Raw genomic sequence first — 14,115 nt, 5'->3', positions numbered from 1 at the left:
ATCAAAATATGTGCCACATGTTGGTACTATCTTGAATTAACTGGTGTAATCCTATCAAGGCCTGTCTGACCTATGCAAATTCTGGCCATCTAAACCTAGGGTTATCATTTCTAACTTGCATACCTCATAGACGGACTAAATTTGGCATGCGACATCTACGTATGACATAAAATATATTATCTAAGTAAAATCACACCTCACACATTCACAGACTCTATAGCGCCCCCTAGAGATTTCCATTTTTCAATCTTTGGCTCCGCCTCCTGACAACATACAAGCAGCTGGAGGTCTCAAATTTGACAAACAAGTTTGTTATCATTCTCTGTATCAAAATATGTGCCACATGTTGACATTTCATGAAATAATGGGTGTGACACTTACCTAGGCCTGTCTGGCCATATGGGTGTTTCAAATGTAGTTTCTGAGTATGTCCGGTGCATCAAACTTGCCATGGCAGGTAAGATAAGTGAAATTGGGTTTATTTTTAGCACAGCACACCTCTGTGTATCATAATCAAGCAAAATATGGATGTTTTAATGGTCTGTGTATGATTTAAGAACTTTTGTTGGTCAACGTCTGTCAAAAATATGCTCTCTGAATGGCAATTTCTGAGGATTTCTTGTGCATCAAAATTCCCACAGCACCTAAGAGAAGTGAAATTGGGTTTATTTCAGCACAGCACACCTCTGTGTATCATAATCAAGCAAAATATGGATGTTTTAATGGTCTGTGTATGATTTAAGAACTTTTGTTGGTCAACGTCTGTCAAAAATATGCTCTCTGAATGGCAATTTCTGAGGATTTCTTGTGCATCAAAATTCCCACAGCACCTAAGAGAAGTGAAATTGGGTTTATTTCAGTATGCACACCTCTGTGTATCATAATCAAGCAAAATATGGATGTTTTAATGGTCTGTGTATGATTTAAGAACTTTTGTTGGTCAACATCTCTCAAAAATATGCTCTCTGAATGGCAATTTCTGAGGATTTCTTGTGCATCAAAATTCCCACAGCACCTAAGAGAAGTGAAATTGGGTTTATTTCAGCACAGCACACCTCTGTGTATCATAATCAAGCAAAATATGGATGTTTTAATGGTCTGTGTATGATTTAAGAACTTTTGTTGGTCAACATCTCTCAAAAATATGCTCTCTGAATGGCAATTTCTGAGGATTTCTTGTGCATCAAAATTCCCACAGCACCTAAGAGAAGTGAAATTGGGTTTATTTCAGCACAGCACACCTCTGTGTATCATAATCAATCAAAATATGGATGTTTTAATGGTCTGTGTATGATTTAAGAACTTTTGTTGGTCAACGTCTGTCAAAAATATGCTCTCTGAATGGCAATTTCTGAGGATTTCTTGTGCATCAAAATTCCCACAGCACCTAAGAGAAGTGAAATTGGGTTTATTTCAGCACAGCACACCTCTGTGTATCATAATCAATCAAAATATGGATGTTTTAATGGTCTGTGTATGATTTAAGAACTTTTGTTGGTCAACGTCTGTCAAAAATATGCTCTCTGAATGGCAATTTCTGAGGATTTCTTGTGCATCAAAATTCCCACAGCACCTAAGAGAAGTGAAATTGGGTTTATTTCAGCACAGCACACCTCTGTGTATCATAATCAAGCAAAATATGGATGTTTTAATGGTCTGTGTATGATTTAAGAACTTTTGTTGGTCAACGTCTGTCAAAAATATGCTCTCTGAATGGCAATTTCTGAGGATTTCTTGTGCATCAAAATTCCCACAGCACCTAAGAGAAGTGAAATTGGGTTTATTTCAGCACAGCACACCTATGTGTATCATAATAATAAAAAAAGTGGATGTTTTAATGGTTTGTGTATGATTTAAGAACTTTTGTTGGTTAACATCTCTCAAAAATATGCTCTCTGGACGACGATTTCTGAAGATTTCTTGTTTACAGAGGGTGGTGAAGAGTAATATTTGCAGAGTATTAGCACTAGCAGTTATAAGAGCAGAATAAATATGGCTATGTAATATGAACAATATGAACAGATATGTATATGGTGGTCAATTCAGCTTTCCCTCAATCAATCTACAATGTGTACGCCTTATGATATGATTTTTATGTCTTTCACGTAGGACTTTACCATCAAATATGTCTTGCTGGCAATAGGAACAGTCTGAAATAAAGGTATAATTGAGTGAGTAGGTATCCTACTGGATAGCAAAAGAATCATAACAGCAGGAAATAAATATTTATATTTATGTCCTACAAAGTATTATGCTACAATGTACAACCCCAAAACAGAAAAAGTTGGGATGTTGTGTAAAATGCAAATAAAAACAAAATGTGTTATCACCCGCAGAGAAGAAATACTCTTTTCTGATAGGCTGGTGGGGTGGCTATTAATTCTGAATAACAGGACACCGTTCCATATCAATGCTTATGAATGGTAACTATAACAACCATAGTAGGACGACGGTTGCAGCGCTCTAGAATCTTTGGTTGCAGGCTTCAGGCAGAGGCTGCGCGTCGGGGAGTTTTTTGCCCCTCGCCCTCGTCCATTAATTCATTAACAGGACACCTCGGCGGCCGTTATCCCTTACATAATATACAATTCTCGCAAACCCACATTTAGCAGCAAAAAGGCCATAGACAAAATATCTAATGTTGAAAATGAAAATGTGGACTATTTCATGTAAAATATATGTTAATTTTGAATTCACTAGTTCACATTCCTGAATTTGCATAAAGACATAAAAGCATAATACATAAAAGCATAATAGAAGAGCATGTTTGGCGATGTCTCTGGCCATGGTCCTGAAGGGCTTCGCGGAATCGTGCCGGAGTCGACTGCGCAACTATGGAAGACGGGAGGCGTAAGGGGAGGTGGTGTATTGCGATAACACAGATGCTGCAACTTCAGCAGGTAGACTGTGAATAAATAACCGGACTGATTGAAGAAGGAGGCGTGGCAAATTCTGTCACGCTCCTCCCGAACTTCTATATGTAAACGCCATTTTGATGCCAGCAACATGAAAAGTTGTCAAAAAAAGTTGGGACAGGAGCATGTTTACACTGTACTGCTTCTTCATTTAACAACATTCTGTAAAAGTTTATGAATTGGGGAGAGTATATCCTAGAGTTTTGAGCATGAAATGCCGTCCCATTACTTCCTAATACACGATTTCAGTTGTTCAACAGTATGGGGTATTCTTAGTCATGTTTTTCATTCCATTATGCACCTAATTTGACAAATCTGAACTAGAGACAGGCCATTTTAGCACATGGACTCTTCCTCTATGGATAAATACTATTTAAATATGTGCAGAATTCTTTATCATTACACACTTTTTCCGTCACCGTCCCAACTTTTTTTGAAACATGTTGCGTCAAACATTGTGTCAAAATTAAGATATATTTTCCATGAAATAATTCAAATTTGTAATTTTCAACATTCGATATGTTGTCTGTGTTCTTTTTGCAAGTAAATATGAGTTTAAGAGGTTTGCAGATTATTTTTTTTACACAACGTCCCAAATTTTTCTGTTTTGGTGTTGTACATTTCAACAGATTCTGTTCTATTTAACACATTTTCAATACATTCCCTACCATTACTTTTTATCTTCTGCTTTTTCTTTCTGAGATTGACAGCTGTGGCAGGTTGAGTGGTGGCAGTGGCTTGCAGGGTAGAAGTGGTGAGCGTAGGGGAAAGCAGGGTGGTAGTGGTGTGGGTAGGTAGGGTGGGAGTGGTGTGGGGAGGGGTAGGTAGGGTGGGAGTGGTGTGGGTAGGTAGGGTGGGAGTGGTGTGGGGAGGGGTAGGTAGGGTGGGAGTGGTGTGGGTAGGGAGGGTGGGAGTGGTGTGGGGAGGGGTAGGTAGGGTGGGAGTGGTGTGGGTAGGTAGGGTGGAAGTGGTGTTAGGCACTATGAAATACATATAAAAAGTAAGTAATCACACTCTCTTAATTATTCTTCATTATAATATATGCATTACATTCAAATGCAGTGGAATATATTTCTTGGCAGAAGGATGATTGTCTATAAAAAAAACATGATTTTAGAAAAAACAATTAAATAGAAAGGAGGTTGTTGGTTCCACTGATAGAACAGCTAAGGGGAACAGCTATGCAACATGCCTAAGAATACCCTTAGTTAAATTGGAACCTCTGGCATATCTTGGGGCTCATTGCTGAAATAAACACTGCAAAAATGCAACATAGTGTTTATGAGGAGTCATAATTGTTGCTACACCTTTACTTACCTAATGACTCCTGGAGGGGCTCATCAATGAGGGACTCAAGGAGGGCCTCTGCAGTCACGGCAATTGCTCGGCCAACAGCTACTAAAAGCAGTTACAAATTATGATTCATTCAATGTGTGATCTAAATATTTCATCAAAGAACAAATTCTCATACAGGACAATGAATATTATGCAAATATGCATACAAACTAGGTCTGTCAATCGATTAAAAAAGTTAATCAAATTAATTACAATTAATCTAAATTAATTGCATATATAATTTTGGCTGAGGAAGTATTATTAAAAAAATATTTAAATTCAAATAAATCATTGAATAATCAGCATTAGTGACATTAAAGTTCAAAAACTCTTTTATTATTATTTTCACTGTTCAAATAATGGCCATAATAATCTATGATATGACCTAATATGCTGAGAAAATAAATTCAAAAGTGCTTTGGGAAGAAGTTTTTTTTTCACATAAAAGGCATTTCAGGCCACAGATATAACCTAGGGGACACAATGAAAATAAATGAACACTCCCCTCAATGTCAACACTATTTCTTTCCATTGATGTGCGACTTTAGAGTTGACAAACTCCGGTGATATGCAAATTTCTTGCTGCAGACATTGCAGAGGACTTTATTTTAATCAACACTTTATTTTTATCAACACCACCAGGCCGTTTTTTAAAAGTAAATGTTCCAATCAATAATCTAGGCCAGTGTTTTTCAACCACTGAGAGATCATCAGGTGTGCCTTATACTAACTTATACTTCTGGATTATTTGGGCTTGCCATAGCCTACCTGTCTTTCGCTGACTGACTGATTGGATTGTGTTGTACGTTGTGTGTCCAACTATGAGTGCTTTCAAACACCTGCCCAACTCTACCTCTGATTGGCTTACCATGAAATTTTACTCAACCTCAAGAAAAAACATCTTCAATAATAGTAATGCGCCGCATTTTCTGACAATAACAGTAACAGCGTTTTTCAGATGGGAAGAATAATCAACCAGATTACTCCCTACTGAAAAAAGTAACGCCGTTAGTAACACTGTTATTTATAACGCCGTTATTCACATCACTGCTGAACAAGGTTTAAACAATTCCTTTTGGTTGAAAGATCAAAAGAGTTAAGGCACTACTGTACAAAAACAAAAAGCCTTTCTTGATCAGTGGCCATTAATGGAATCATTATTACTGTATTTTTATTAGTACCCACCATTCTGTTCCTTCCTCCTTTTCTTCTTTATTTCACTCTCTAATGGGTGGTGCTCCTCTTGCTCCTCTTCAGGGCTGGGGGAGAGATCTTGCTCCTGCTCCTCTACGGGTCCAGGGGAGGAATCTTGCTCATCTTCAGGGCTGGGGGATGGGGAGGGGTTTGGTTGCTGGAAAGGGTCATCCACCCCAGTATGAGGAGGTGCTAGCCCAGGGCCTTGCTCTGACAAACAGAAAGATATAACTTTGCTGGCAGTAAAGGTATGTTAGAGGAGATTCATTCACTGTTAGAGATGCATCCACTGGTGACACAGACCTAACAACCAGGGCCCAGACCCCTGATTAGGACGGAGACACGCTCTTACAAGGGTTTTCTACGATTAATCTTACGATCGTTCGTTTGGTTTTCCCAATATTTCCCAATGCTCATAGCGTGAACGGACGTGCACTGCTAACATGCTCTTAAGGGGAGCTGTCCACGTTAATAGTTTTGAAATATCCTCTAATTTCGGATCTACACATTAATTCACATCAATATAAAAATAGAAAAAAAAATAAGCATCCTATGTAGGCTATATACCACACACAGACATAAATAATAATTATTTAAGATTCGATTGTTGCACCGTTTATGTCTGTGTCACTTAAGAAGACGTTTGAAGATAAGAAAGAGGTTGAGTAAGAAAGTGAAGAAATGTGTGGGCTTAGGCTTAGGTTTTGACGCAGCACAGACTAAACCACATGTTCCTTTCTCTGCTTTTACCTCATAGGCCTAATAAAATATAGCCTTCACTTAGCAAAGATAATGACAAACTATTCTGGCAACGTCCCATTTCATAACATGATAGCATTTTGGTCCGCTTTAAATCACATTGTTATGACCATTAAATGTAAGCTATTTTGCCCCCTAAAATCTGATTTATCACAAGTAAATACAATAAAGAATGGGAACGTAGTTGGATATAGTATTCTAAGTTGTAATTCCTCTGAATGTCCTGTTGGTGACCTCAGTGAGAAGTACAGTACCTGTTAAGACGCCCTTAGCCGGTAATGAGAACTCTGGAGCACTTGTAGATCTACGAGTGTTTTCACAACGGTCATAAACTACGATGGTTTCGGGAAACAGTCGGGACATTTTAAGATATTTGTTAGAGGGACTTTGCAATGCTCTTAGGCTTACGATGCTTTCAGGGAACTGGGCCATGACAAATGAGTGCTAGGGGATGAGCTACATTTTTTATTTCAATATCATATTATCATGTAGCCTTTCTTACCACATGATGTTAAATTCAAGGTGACATATTCCTCAGCCTTCCGCTCTCTTGCAATGATTGCTGTTTAAAAAAAAAAAATCTCATCATCATTATGTTTTATAGAATACATACAATAATCTGCTGCAGCTCAAACTTGTTGCTGAAAGTTATAGCCCACGGGGACTATTTTCAGGTGCTGCGTGATGTCATTGTGCTGCTGCGCCTATGGTACGTTCGCAACGTTACTTGATTATTATGCCGGAATGAGAGTATAGCTCCATGTCAAATCAGCCTAGGAAATCAATAACATAAAATACAACATTGTGTGGACTAACCTTTCAAAAGAGACTCATAAAGTTCTTTTAATGAGAGGATTGACTCCTTCTCCTTGTCCTCAACTGCTTCCATGCCACAGAGCATGTCACAAGATACTGTGTTGGATTTACCATAGCCCCAAAAAAACACTGGGTGAAAACCTGCCATCTCGAACTTATGGATCTGCAAATACATTGACGCCATTATCATTAACAGTGTTTGATCTGAAAAATGTTTCAAATGCAATCCTTATTTGATTGGTCAGGCGCTCTTTTTAGCATGCAACATTTCGTATCATGCGTGAGACATGCGTGTTCCGAAAGCACCTACTCTTGCATGAAACCTCCATTTATCAATGGCAATTTTGTGCTTTCGTTATATGTATTTTATACTTGTTTTATCTTTTGCTCTTGAAGTTCTTTTCTTTGTCTGTTAAAGTTATATCACTTTCACTTCTTCTTAACGCTTCCTTTTCTTCTACAGATCTTATATTTGCAATTGCAAATGTAGCAGGTAATTTGGCAGTTGCTCGAAAGCAGCTTGAAAGCATTTTGGACTAACTACAAGCGTTAAGATTTGAATTGTAAACTGTAGGCAGTCGTGGTCTACTGGTTAGGGCTTCGGGCTTGTAACCGAAGGGTTGCTGGTTCGATCCCCGACCCAGTAGGAAAAATGTGGGTGGGGGAAGTGGTTGAGCACTGCTCTCCCGTGCCCACATCCACAGCTAAAGTCCCCTTGAGCAAGGCACCAAACCCCTCACTGCTCCCGGAGAGCCGCTGTAGCAGGCATCTCACTACTCCAGGTTAGTGTGTGCTTCACCTCACTCTGCTGTTTCACTAATTCACAGATTGGAATAAATGCAGCGACCGAATTTCCCCAAAGGGATCAAAAGAGTATATATACTTATACTTAATCTACAATACTGTATTCGATGTGAACGGCTACTAACTTGTGGAGTTTGAGTATGACTGCTATATGTAGTTAGTGTGATAGAAAAGGACTAAAGCTTACCAGAATCCGGGCAGCATCAACAAGTTTGCCGCTATTGCCCCCAGCCTTTAATTTGATGGCCCATTGTCCATTAGCCTTTTGTTTTGCTTTGGCTAGGTTTTTCTTCATGGGCTGTTGGGCCCCACATAGTTTGCACATCTTGCAGGCAACACGTATGTGTTGTCTGCAAGATGTGCACATTTTCATGGTTGAACCAGGCATCTGAGAGGAAAGAACAAAAAATTAGCCTTCATCAAATTAGCCTTGTATTTACTCAATAACTATATTGATAACAAGATGGTTTACAATGTACAGTTTGTGAATAGCATTACCTTCAATGAAATAGTGAACTCGATAGCAGAGGGACAAATGACCAAAATAAACAATATTAAACATTATTAGCCAAAGGATACAGAAATTATCAACCAATCATGATATGCTAATATGCTACTTCACAGTCCGTGTTAAATGCGCATTACACTTCTGTACACTGCCATCATTGGGGTAACAATGACTATGGGGATAGTAGTACACAGAGGACCAGATGTATGTACATTTGCAAACATAGCGTTATCAGCGTCATGGACAAACCGCAGATTGCGAACGCTGTCAGACCCAAGTTTCCGTCGTATTTTTCAAACTTTCAATCCATAGTGTAAACTGCGCCTTTCTCTGCCTTTCTCCGCCCATAAACGCAATTTACGAACTTCCACAACTGAACGGCAGAGCCTACATACAAGCGCAGTTGAATGAAGTTAACTGATCACAACAAAAAAGAATCAAACATTTAGCGATCATGAAATAATACCATACATGATAAGATGTCAACAAGCAGGGAGATAACGAAGATCAGTAGTTCTACTCAATCTACTTGTGCACGTAGGTTATGGAAGATTGGTCAAATTTAGCAAGTAGGAAAGTTTAAGTGAATGACGTGAAAGTGAAAGTAAGACATTCGAAAGGCCAACGAAAGTTAAGATTGCTTTTGATAGTACAAATACTTACAAAACTGGTGCTCTAAATAGCGATTCTGTTGTCTTTGAAAGGTTCTCTTATTGACTCATTGAACTGCAATTTGGATTAACACCTGCTTTTACAAGGCGAAAGTATTTAGGCGCAGAATAGACGTGTACATACTGCGGAATACATAATTAGGCGTTCTTTACGCTTCCCCTCCCTTCTTTTTACGCTAAACTCCCACTTTCCCCTGAATCCTCCCATGAATGCATATGCATGACACTGAAAACGCAATTTGCCATTTTCAGCTCCCGCGACAGGCAGTTTGCGCTTTTACATCATTGCGGCCTGTTTGTACAGACCTTGTAATGGTTTAACATGCATGTTGTGAAACAAATACGCCTGACGTGGGCGCAAAAGCGTTAGTACATCTGGCCCAGAGTCTTAGAATGATGGCGTATGACTAGCCTGGGTTTTCCCATGCTGCCTGGATTCCATGGACTTCATTTTCACCTCAACGAATGAACCAATCACAGCAAGACGATGACGACACACCGAAGCGGTTATGAGCTACATACAGACGCATTTGAGAGACATTCGTAGCGCCCAATAAATGGCTCTGGGCATTCGTAAACCACGTTTCAAATACGAGAAAATGACGTGTAGTTCCCAGACCCCATCTCAATGAGATGAGGTCTGACGTTAGCCATGAATGGCCCTTTGAATGGCCCCTGAACTGGCCATCTGTCCGCCACCATGACATATGCATTCCGTCTGTGGTCTGTGAATACACACGCCACGGTGGTGGTCTGAATTTAGCGTTACAGTGTCACTTGAATGAATTGAGAAGAATGTGAAGGGCCAGAGGCTTTTACCAGGAGCTGTTCACAGTACACATACAGGCTTAGAAAACACTGACGAGATAACCTACACAGTTGATTATTTGTTTGCTTGATCCTGATCCTTGATAACTCCCATGAAATTATTGCTTTATTGCTAATGGTTTTTGCACATTAAAGGAACCGTATGTAAGAAATGTAATTCAATTAATCAGAAAATGGCCCTGATTTGTCACTAGACATTAGGAAATCATGCTAATTTCAAATACGTATATCACTGACAACAGTAGTCCGGCCAGGATATCGTCATTTAAAAAAGTGAAGTTGCAGCCCTCAACTGATGTTGATGTTTACATATTTGTGTTTTAGCCTGATCCGCCACCCTCCACCTATCTAGTAATCACAAAGTCAGTAGTGTTTCGGCATCTGGGTTGCCAGCTCTGCTCTAGTTACCACATCTGCGGTGTACACCGCTCTACAGTATTTTGAAAGTGATTGTAGTACCAGTTTTGGCCAAAATCCTATCACATTGCACATTGTCTTTACGGATCCCCGGTACAACATGCAGGGCATTTACAACATTTACATTTACGGCACAAGAGCAAAGAGGGAGAGCTGCCGCTTGCACTGCACTTTGCTCTGTGCACAGCAAATAAAAGTAAAGTCTTTCAGAGTGCAGTAGTTGTTGCCTGGTCCTAATCTGTAGGGGCCTTAACACCTCTGTTTATTTGAAAGACTTCAATGATTCACTTTTATCAATTTTACAAGGTAATTGTATACATTAGGTACATTATACATGATCTTATATCATCTTATTTATGCTATGCTATGTTCTATGTGTCTATTTCACATAGACAGATCGTTAGATGTGCACTATCAATATAACCCTGCCGTAAAAGTACCCTATGTAAAAAAATAGGAAGCTGACGCCAGGAACAATGCATTGCATGCTGTTATTGGTTAGGCTAGACATAGCAATGCTAACGTTAACAGACTGACTGCTTTATGGCCTATGACAGTGCTAAAAAGCGTGCTACCTCACAAAATGAGAAAAATAATTCATGCTAACTTGTCTAATGATCAAAACTGCCCAGACAACAGAGATTTCATAAAAGTATTTACTTATTTAGTAATAGTTTAAATGCCGGAATGGTTTACTTACTTTTTCAATGATGAGGCAAGCGAAAGAAAGAAGGAATGTTGCATTTTCATTGCCAGCGTAGTCCCGAATTAAACTCATGGGCTCCACCTTCTGACTTTTTGACGAAACATCATCTAGTAAAAAATGCAATACGGGTTTTGCAGATAACAATAACAATCATAATAACGACAAATAGCCTATTAATAATAACAACCCTAGCACTAATAATAGGCTAAATAATTTGAACAGAATAATAGGCCTAGCAATAGGTCTAGCAAATAATCAAACATAAACAACAACAATAAACACAAACAGTGCAAGGAAGATATAGGCTGCTAGCTAGTTATGAGCGAGTGCCCATTTAAACATGCCATTCCTGTAGAAATGCCGTGGCCTAATTAGTCTACATGCCCGCGGGTATGCTTTAAAAGTAGGATTATCATCATCCCAGCTAAGCAGTAAATAATGAATACTGAATATTACATTGTAATAGGCCAGACAGGGCGAACCGGACCCCGACGCGCCTACTGCCTATACTGCACAATAATTATGTAAGGGATACTATATAGAACGCGGTCCGGTTCGCCCTGTCTTAGGCCTATTTATTTTTTAACGCTTATAGGGCCTACGGCTACTTGCAAAAACGAGGAAATAAACTCCACATATCTCTCTTTACATTTATTTGTTACCGTTGCGTTGTGGCTTTTGCTGAGAAACAAATAGTTCGCAACACACGCAGAACTTTAATCAAACACAGCTGATCAACCGTCTGCCTTCACTTTTGAATGAAAATCGCGCCTATTGCCTAATGCACATTAAAAGGGATAATGTATATTATCATTTTATTAACAAATAGTTCGCAACACACGCTGAACTTCAATCAAACACAACCGTTTGCCTTCACTTTTGAATGAAAATCTGTTGCCACTGACAGCGGTCATTATTTATAGGTCCTTAGACGAAAATAATGACCTAGAACTTTGGCAAATCCCATTCAAGTCAATGTAGCGTTCTACTTGCATTGTGAATAACCGCCTATAATTAACGTGCAGTAGGCCTAGGGCCTAGGCTAAGCAGAATTTAGGCATGCGTGGCTGCATGTGACATTTTTACAGATCAAAGTAGAGCAGCCGGGGCTATTCGAAGTGTCAGTTTATTGCACATAATGTTTAGTCATTTTGAATAATTTGAACCACATTTTGAATAACCACTTACCCGTGTTTGTTGGCTTGTTGTTGCAAAATCCGCGGAATCATTGTATGCAAACTGCATGGAGTCTTTATTGTTGATAATAATCAACAATGATTATCATGATAATGATAATCCATGATAATCATCCAAAACATCCTTGGCCCGTGAGTCTGTGCTGCCAAAACTTCGCTTACCCCAGTGCGTGGCTACAGGAGAAAGCCAACATGTTCTTCCTTTACCAACGATATTTTGCATTATATCCAAACAACAGACTGCATTGCACTTGCGAGCCTAGATACTACTTTCAAATAATACATTTATTCCAGTCCAAAGACATTTTGCTCCTTTTTTATTTTTATTTATTTTTTAACTCACAGCAGCCTGCAGTGCGCATTGTCGTGGTCCTGGCTTCATCAGTCACTGTGGGCGTGGCCAGGCGTCCTGGCTGATAATTACGTGGAAATCATACGGAATGTAGTGCACTACTTTTAGTAGCTTTTCGTACGAAAGTTTAATGAGAACAGCCTGTCTATTATGATGGTCACTACACAGAATAGAATAGAATAGAATAGAATAGAGAAGAGCATAAATGGGTCATTTCGTGTCATATCAGATAAGGTTGTTGCTGCACCGTTCCAGATTTTGTTCAAACCTTGTCTATGTCAAGAATGGGTCCCAAAACCAAGGCCTGTAAAATATTTCTGTTAAAATCCTATGGTTTCATATTTTTTTCAGCCCTTGAAATTACTTCAGTTTTACAGCCTGAAAATCACATTATTTGGGAAGCAATGTTTGGGAATTAATATAAAGAAAATTCCATGGCTTCCTGGTCTGGTATCGTCAAAACAGCGGACGCGCTTGATCTTGCAGCACTGCGCAGATCTAGCTGAATCTTTCAATACAAACATGCCTTTTGTTTAGCCAGATCTGCGCAGCACTAATTCGATCGAACGAAAAATAGTACAATAGAATAGAACAGTATAGAATAGAAAAGAAATGAAACGAGTAGAATATTATAGAAACATCTTTTGAGTCCAGAAAGTGTTTTACTTTGTGTCCATTCCACTTAGCCACTTGTTTTATTTCCTGAATACACTCCTGTTTGTAATTGCTGAACACACTCATGTTTGTGATTCCTCAAATGCACTGAGGCGTGTTTGATGGACAGACATGTTTTACAGGGGATGCATTACTTCAGTATGTCTGCTCTACAAGTGATTACTGCTGCTAAATATTGACCATGTCGTCTCACCATGACTTTGTAATCATTACATTTTTTTTTTGAGAAAAGTAACAGAGAAGGGCAGCCTGATTTAACACATAATTAAAACACAATGCTTAAGTGTAATATATGGAATAGATCTCAACAGTTAAAACTAGCCGGCCATATTTCAGCAACTATAGAAGTGGACTTGATGATATAATGAAATCTAATGACCCCTCTCACTCAAGCAGAGAATGAGGAGCCCATCTTTAGTATGCTTGGGGAATGAGGAGCCCATCTTTAGTATGCTTGGGGTCTGCTGTGGCTTGGGGGGGGTCAGTCGCAAGGGCAAGCCTCCTAATTAGTTCTTGTACAACGGCTAACTACCTCATCACAGGGGAACATCGCTTTAATTACAAGCTCTATCTAAATCCAAGACAAAAATAAGAGAAGTTTCACCCATCTGTTGTCAAAAGATGTATTCCATAGCCGTGAGCCGTTCAAGAGACAAAACAAAAGATGTATTCCATAGCCGTGAGCCGTTCAAGAGACAAAACAAAAGATGTATTCCATAGCCGTGAGCCGTTCAAGAGACAAAACAAAAGATGTATTCCATAGCCGTGAGCCGTTCAAGAGACAAAACAAAAGATGTATTCCATAGCCGTGAGCCGTTCAAGAGACAAAACAAAAGATGTATTCCATAGCCGTGAGCCGTGAGCCGTTCAAGAGACAAAAGCAGAGACGTACAGTAATTGCTATTGTTGTTGTTGTTTACAATCTGCATTATCATTATT

This window comes from Alosa pseudoharengus, unplaced genomic scaffold (genome assembly GCF_046254945.1).
Source record: "Alosa pseudoharengus isolate Yale_2024_CS ecotype anadromous, Long Island Sound unplaced genomic scaffold, YU_APseudo_1.1 YU_APseudo_1.1_scf_14, whole genome shotgun sequence".
In the NCBI taxonomy this organism is placed as follows: Eukaryota; Metazoa; Chordata; class Actinopteri; order Clupeiformes; family Clupeidae; genus Alosa; species Alosa pseudoharengus.
The sequence above is the reverse complement of the archived record's forward strand: the minus strand, read 5'-3'. Positions refer to the sequence as shown.